We start from the raw sequence: 6,918 nt of genomic DNA, 5'->3' as shown, positions 1-6,918 counted from the left end.
ACAGTCTCTGAGCTGATGACTCTTTAAGACTGTTTGTACTTCCTGTTATTTGTCAGACGTCACATCCTCACCACAACTTTAGTAATTATCAGTTCTTTCCCTTTTTTGTTGATGTTCATGTTTCATAGAGGGGTTCATCAGCTATTTACATCTCTGAAATTCATGAATGCATTTTTTATAACGAAAGACTATTGTAAAGAGAAATGATAAGAAGACTCAGCAGGTGCACATTGTGTCCATTTGTGACAATGACGTGTTTGACACCATGAAAATAAAAAAAGATGACTGATGACGATGAATGTGTGAAGATTGTTAGTAAAGATAAATGTTTCCATCCTCTTTCTTTTAACAGAGCTTGTTAGAAAACAGACAGCACATAAGAACAAACAGTCGAAGCGTCAAACTCCTACATGCAGGCTGATGTCTAAGAGATGAAGATATCCAACTGCAGCTATAGAAAAAACAGCAGATAAGATATTTTAGTGGACTGAGACCCTCCTCTTCCTCATTGTTAACATGAAGTTATTTCTTTCTGAGAGCTGAAGAGGAAGTGTTTCTGTGAGAGTGAGGGAGCTGCAGCAGCAGCAGAGCTCCGGACGTTTGACTCTGTATTAATGACCAGATAAACATCAGAAACACAAATGATTAAAACACTGATGAAGGCTCTGATTTGGACCCATTTTCTCATTTTTCAGTTTGTCCATCTTTGACTTGTCTTGTTTCACCAACCACTAAATCGATCTCTCTCTTCTCTCTCCTCTGTTCTAAAAATGAGTTTGGGAAATTACAATATCCTCTCATCATGGTGTACTAAGGATATTTAGTAACACTCTGATGACTCTGCAATAGTCGGCCTCATCACTGATGGGGACGACAAGGAGTACAGAGGACTGACTCAGGACTTTGTGGACTGGTGCCAGCTGAACTACCTCCAGATCAATGCCAGTAAAACCAAGGAGCTGGTGGTAGACTTCCATGAGCACAAACATCCTCCACTGCAACCACTGAACATCCAAGGTATGGACATCAAGGCTGTGGACAGCTACAGGTACCTGGTGTTCATCTGAACAACAAACTGGACTGGACTCATAACTCAGACGCCCTCTACAGGAAAGGGCAGAGCAGGCTGTACCTGCTGCGGAGACTCAGGTCGTTTGGGAGTGGAGGGCCCACTCCTGAAGACCTTCTATGACTCTGTGGTGGCCTCAGCCATTTTTTATGGTGTGGTCTGCTGGGAGGCAGCATCTCTGCTGGGGACAGGAAGAGACTGAAGAGGCTGATCCGAAGGGCCAGCTCTGCTCTAGGATGCCCTCTGGACCCAGTGGAGGTGGTGAGTGACAGGAGAATTGTGGCTAAGCTGTCATCCCTGATGGACAACATCTCCCACCCCATGCATGAGACTGTGACAGCACTGAGCAGCTCCTTCAGTGGGAGACTGCGGCACCACGGTGTGGGACGGAGAGATTTCGCAGGTCTTTCCTCCCCACTGCTGTCAGACTCTACAATAAAGACTTTTGCAGCTGATCAAACACACAAACCCACACATGTGCAATAAGACCGATATATGTGCAATTCTTCTTCTGACGGTTGTTGTGTTTTGTATTTTCCTACTCAGTTGTATATAGTATTTGTATTTCTATTTTATTCTATTGTATATATTATTCTATTCTATTTTATTCTATTGTACATAGTATTTTATTTTATTTTATTTTATTTTATTTTATTGCATTCCAGTGTTTTCTAATTTCTGCTACATAACTTTGCACTTTTGCTGTAACAAAACAAATTTCCCACCTGTGGGACTAATAAAGGCCATCTTATCTTATCTTATCTTATATTTTATGAGTCACAGTCAGGAGGATGCAGGACAGAAAATGAGGAGGCACAAATGAGAGGAATGAGAAATTCCTTGGGAGATGCAGGTGTGATTAACAGTTGACTGTATACAAACTGACAGACTGAGGACCTCTGGTGGACAGAAAAGGGTACTACATGAAAAAGAGCTCAGCCCTAAACTGTGACAATTAATAATTTATTTTGCATAAATACAGTTTCACCTGCAGCAAACACTGAAACTGGATAGAAATTTGTTTTAATATTGAGATCAAATTATCATAAACGAAACAGAATATTTATACAGATTCTAAAGATCATTAAAGACATGTTATAAATGTACATTGGACAAAATACAAGATAGTTAGGACATAAAAAACATCTTTAATCAGACTAAAGCAAAAATACCATGAAACACACACACACACACACACACACACACACACACACACACACAGTTGGTTTAAATGACATGACTGCATTCAGGAAGATATGGTTTTAACAAGTAATAACCCCAGCATTAGTGAAGCGTAACTGGCTTCGGCTGCTCTTCATTATGTTAAATCCCAGGATGAACCTGGTCATGAATTTGTCATGCTGCAGCATCCAGCCGGAGGCGAGCAGCAGCCAGAGTATCCGACAGCCATCATTCAGTCACAGAAGGGCTGACAGCTCTGAATACATTAACATAGACATAACATAGATTAACATGGAAGCCAAAATGGACTAATCATATCTAAGATATTTAATGTGTAAAACCAGATGAGATGATTCTGATAATATAACAGCAGTGATTTTATCAGCAAGTTGTTGATCAGTGCAGTCTGATTGAAACAGCAGAGTTTCCCACATTTTCATAGTTGACTGGAACATCTTCATCTCTATCATAATGTACCTGCCAAATAAATTATTATTAGTCCTTTATTTATCCAGGTAAAAATCTCATTTCCAAGATAGACCAGGGATCATGGCTGCAAAAGTCAAAAGCACATGCATCACATAATTACAAAAGAATTAAAAAAATACAATATTCCTACAAACATGTGAGAAATATACAACAACAGATCATTAAGAGCGACATTAAAAACAATCACACTGACTAAAAGAGTTATTCTGTCCTTTCTTTAAGATGGACTCACAACGTAACCATTTCTAACATTTTCAGTTCCTTCTGCAGATTATTCCAGGAAACAGGGGCAGCAAATTTAAAAGGCTTTTTTCCTGATTCTGTTCTGATTTTCGGGACAATCAATTGTATGATACTGTGGGAATGATAGTGGCTGCTATCATAATGTTCCTGTCACATAAATAGAAACAAGATAAAATATATCAGATTGGATTTAAACAAATAAATTTTTTCTTTTTTTTTTTATATCCTGTCTTGTCTGAGAGTGTTTGCATTCAGAATCATGATCTGAATGTGATGTTGTGCCAAACACATTTGCTTCTCCAACATGAGCTCTACAAACTCTTTACAGGCTCCTCTTGTTTTTCTGTTTCCTTGACCTGTTTATTTTTTCATTTCTGTTACATTTTTTCTGTTTTTACAGGATACATGTAATGACACACCTGCCCCCAAAGGCCATTATATGGTGCATGGTGAAATGTCATTAGCTGCAATGACTATAGATGTAATTAAAAAGGAGGGGTGGGTCATTGCCCAGTACAGCCAGCAAAGACACATGAATGGCCCAACCCACTGCGGTCTGTGCAGCCAACGCCGCCTCCTAACACACACACTCTTCACTCTGCTGCCTTCTGGCAAGAAGTACCAGAGCATTCAGGTCCTCACTGCCAGACTGCGAAACAGTTTCTTCCCTCAAGCCGTCAGACTCCTGAACACTCAGTGACTGGACGGACACACACACACACACACACACACACACACACACACACACACACACACACACACACACACACACACACACACACACACACACATACCTTCATACACGTCACAACCTCAAGCACTTATCTGTACAATCTCCTACACGCACATGCACAACTTAATGGAAATATAAGACTGGGAGCTGGAAGACTGCCCCAAGAATGAGAGAGACAGCTAACAATTGGCTGAGTAAGCGCCCCCATTCCCCACACCCCGCCACAGGGGGCAACCAACTGCTAACCTGAGTTTGTAGTGACAACGCCCCAGAGCACCACAGTGCCTGAGGCAGCACCTGTTGCTCCCACTGCAAATACCAGTTGAGAGCATAGAGATGAGTCCCAAGTCATGGGACTGCATCCCAACCACAGTTATTTTCACACCTGACAGTAGACACACACAAAAGGACAAACTAGCAAACTAGTCTGAGTCTGAGACAAGCTTCAGCCAGCAATTGATGCCCCCCTCCCCCCATCTCCAAAAAAGGGCCTGCGGGCATCGAAGAGCCCCTGAGACACAGCCAGGACATACTGATGCAGGCCAACCCACCCCATAGAGTGAAGCAGCCAAGGGGGGCTAAACCACTCCCAGACAGGAAGAGACCCAGCCAAAAACTGGGCAACACAGGGAACCAGGGCTCCAGGCCCTGCAAGTGGAAGAAGAGCCCAGCCACCAACCAGGAGCACCTGCAGCCATGAGCACAAAATGCAGCACATCCCAAGACTGCAAGGGAGTCCCCACCCCAGCCCTTCACCACCACCTGAGGACGGTGCAGGAAATTTACATGACTAATAGATTTCATTTTTTATTTACAAATATCAACATTGTTGTTATCAACATGACACATATGAATACAGATTATTTATAAAATAACATGATTTATTATGTGTTAGCGTATTTATCTATTCAGTGCATGTGGGTTATTTTTTGTTTTTTGACATGTTCCTGTTTTTTTTAACTAGTTCATTTATTTCAATTAATCAGCTTATTTGTTTGTAACCAGGTTAAAACGGTCATTTATTGAAATATGTTAAAATAATAAATTTTTTTGAATTCCTTCTAAAAATATAAAAAAATGAAGGTTTAAGTATTTAAAAAAATGGAATTACTTTTAAAATGGGCACAATGTGTTTAATAAGTTTAAAAGAGCATTTCCATTATATGTGGTTTATTCTTACAAGTATCCTGTTTATTATGAAGAGCTCACGATTGTGAAAGGCACTGAATGTGGTTGTGATCGGTAGCTGGACTGTGAGAATTTGCGATGGAAAGTACGAGAAGTTTGTAGAAGTGTGTATGTATGAACTGGAGTATCTGCTTGAAATCCACTGAGCAGCTGCTCACTTTAGTTTTAGTTCAAGATCCCTCGCCATCCTGGAGATGCTCGCTGACCTCTCTGCATTCCTTCATACATAACTGGTATGAACTGGTCCAATTTCAAATACTGTTCCAGATCATTTTCTAATAACTTCATTTCATTGTCTCAGCCACAGATGATAACTGGAGACAGACAAAGCTATAAATAAAGCTACAGAAAAATCAACTGGTGGCCTATAGAAACCATGTCCTCCACCCTCTGGAAACATGGGACCACAGAGCTCATAGAAGCAGTAAAAAAACGACGTGAAAAGTGAGTCTAAGTTTGACGTTGAAAAGTCGTCCACAACCAAATCTGGACTATAAATAGCCCGTACACGGAGACTCTACAGATGTCAACACTTGATGTTTAGTAGACATCTGAACAAAGATGGCGTTCCAAAACAATCCCTTCAGTGGACTGACGTATAAAAACGTCACTCTGACGTCACCTTGCGCAGTGGGGTGCGTCGCGTTTTGTTCATTTGTGATTTGTTGTTCAAATTCTTTTGCTTTGCATCCTGCTGGTTTTCTTTCAGTGTGTCAGCTGTTGGGACAAGCTTAACAACTTTATCACAAATATTTAATAATAATTTCAGTGATAATTTAAAGGCAGATGACAGCATCAATGATCCACTTTCCCAAAGCAAACCCTCACATGTGGGGTTCAAACCAACAACCTTTCACCCATAAACTTCTGACTCTCAGTCCTCTGCTGAACCACATTTCGCTCAACAAATTCAAAACAATCTCTGAAATGTTGTTTACAGTATCAGAAATACAACATTTAGAAGTTTTAGTTGTTACGTTGGATTACTGAGTTTTGTACTTACTGTGTTTTTATCCATCTGTGTTTTTTTCCCTAAAATGACAAAAAAGTCAATTTAATATTAAAGTGAAAATTCAAAATCATTCAAACTTCTCATGATTAAATTTACCTTTAGTTTTTGTCCACATGTTGACTGTCACAGCTGTTATTGAAAGTGCTGCCAATCCCACAGAGACAATTATGAACCTCAAAGATACAAAATCTGAAAAAAGTGAATCAAAACTTCTAATTATTCACATGACTTCTTTGCAGTTTTCTGTTTAAATTATTTTACTTATTTATTATGTAATATTTTAAATGTAAAGTAAAGTTAAAATTTGATGCACTCAAATTCAAAAGCATTTTCTAGTTTAAAATATGGAAAATGGCTAAAGATGGCTGCCATGTTTACACAGTCAGCTGGTGTAATGTTATATGAAGAGGAAAATACAGACGCACATGATCAGATAATAATAATTCAAATATTATGTGAATTATTATGTCATAATATGTGATATTATGACATTTGCTTTCATTTATATTATGTGAACCAAAGTCAGTGTATTCCTGTCTAAATATCCCATGAACAAAAGCGTTTTAGTTCAGACGTGTGATTTTTCTCACAGACAACGATTAAATGAATAAATATATCTCCACCCACAGCCATGTTACTCAGAGACAAATATTTATGTTTAATACAAAAGTGAAAACATCTTCAGACCAAAAGTTTCCATCTTATGTTTCCTGTAGGATACATGTCTGACTGTCACTCAGCTAAATGTACATAAATGTAATTAAACGACTGGCATACAAATATAAAAACCAAAATGGAAACATAAAAAGTAAAATATACATTACAGTATATTTTTAACTTTTCATTTACTAACACATGGTTGAGTTACCATGTTGTGAATCTCCTGACGGTTTGTTGTTTGCTTTCATGCTTTCATTTTCCACAGTTGGCATTTTTGTTGTTGTATCATCTGGAACAAAAAGTAAAGATAATAATTTTTTCAGGTGCTTTAAGATACTAAAA

The 6,918-nt window shown here is 38.9% G+C and overlaps 1 long non-coding RNA gene across 1 annotated transcript; it reads right to left on the bottom strand.

Moving 5' to 3' along the window:
* Positions 1-2,062: 2,062 nt before the first annotated feature.
* On the bottom strand, positions 2,063-6,104 carry LOC120433109. Its single transcript, XR_005608321.1, has 3 exons — positions 6,013-6,104; positions 5,908-5,936; positions 2,063-2,728 (listed from the first exon to the last, which is right to left on the bottom strand). It is a non-coding gene; the product is annotated as an uncharacterized LOC120433109 (long non-coding RNA).
* Between the last annotated feature and the right edge of the window lie 814 nt (positions 6,105-6,918).

This window comes from Oreochromis aureus, linkage group 15 (genome assembly GCF_013358895.1).
Source record: "Oreochromis aureus strain Israel breed Guangdong linkage group 15, ZZ_aureus, whole genome shotgun sequence".
NCBI lineage: Eukaryota > Metazoa > Chordata > Actinopteri > Cichliformes > Cichlidae > Oreochromis > Oreochromis aureus.
Note: the sequence above shows the minus strand (reverse complement) of the source record. Positions and strands in the feature narration are given on the sequence as shown.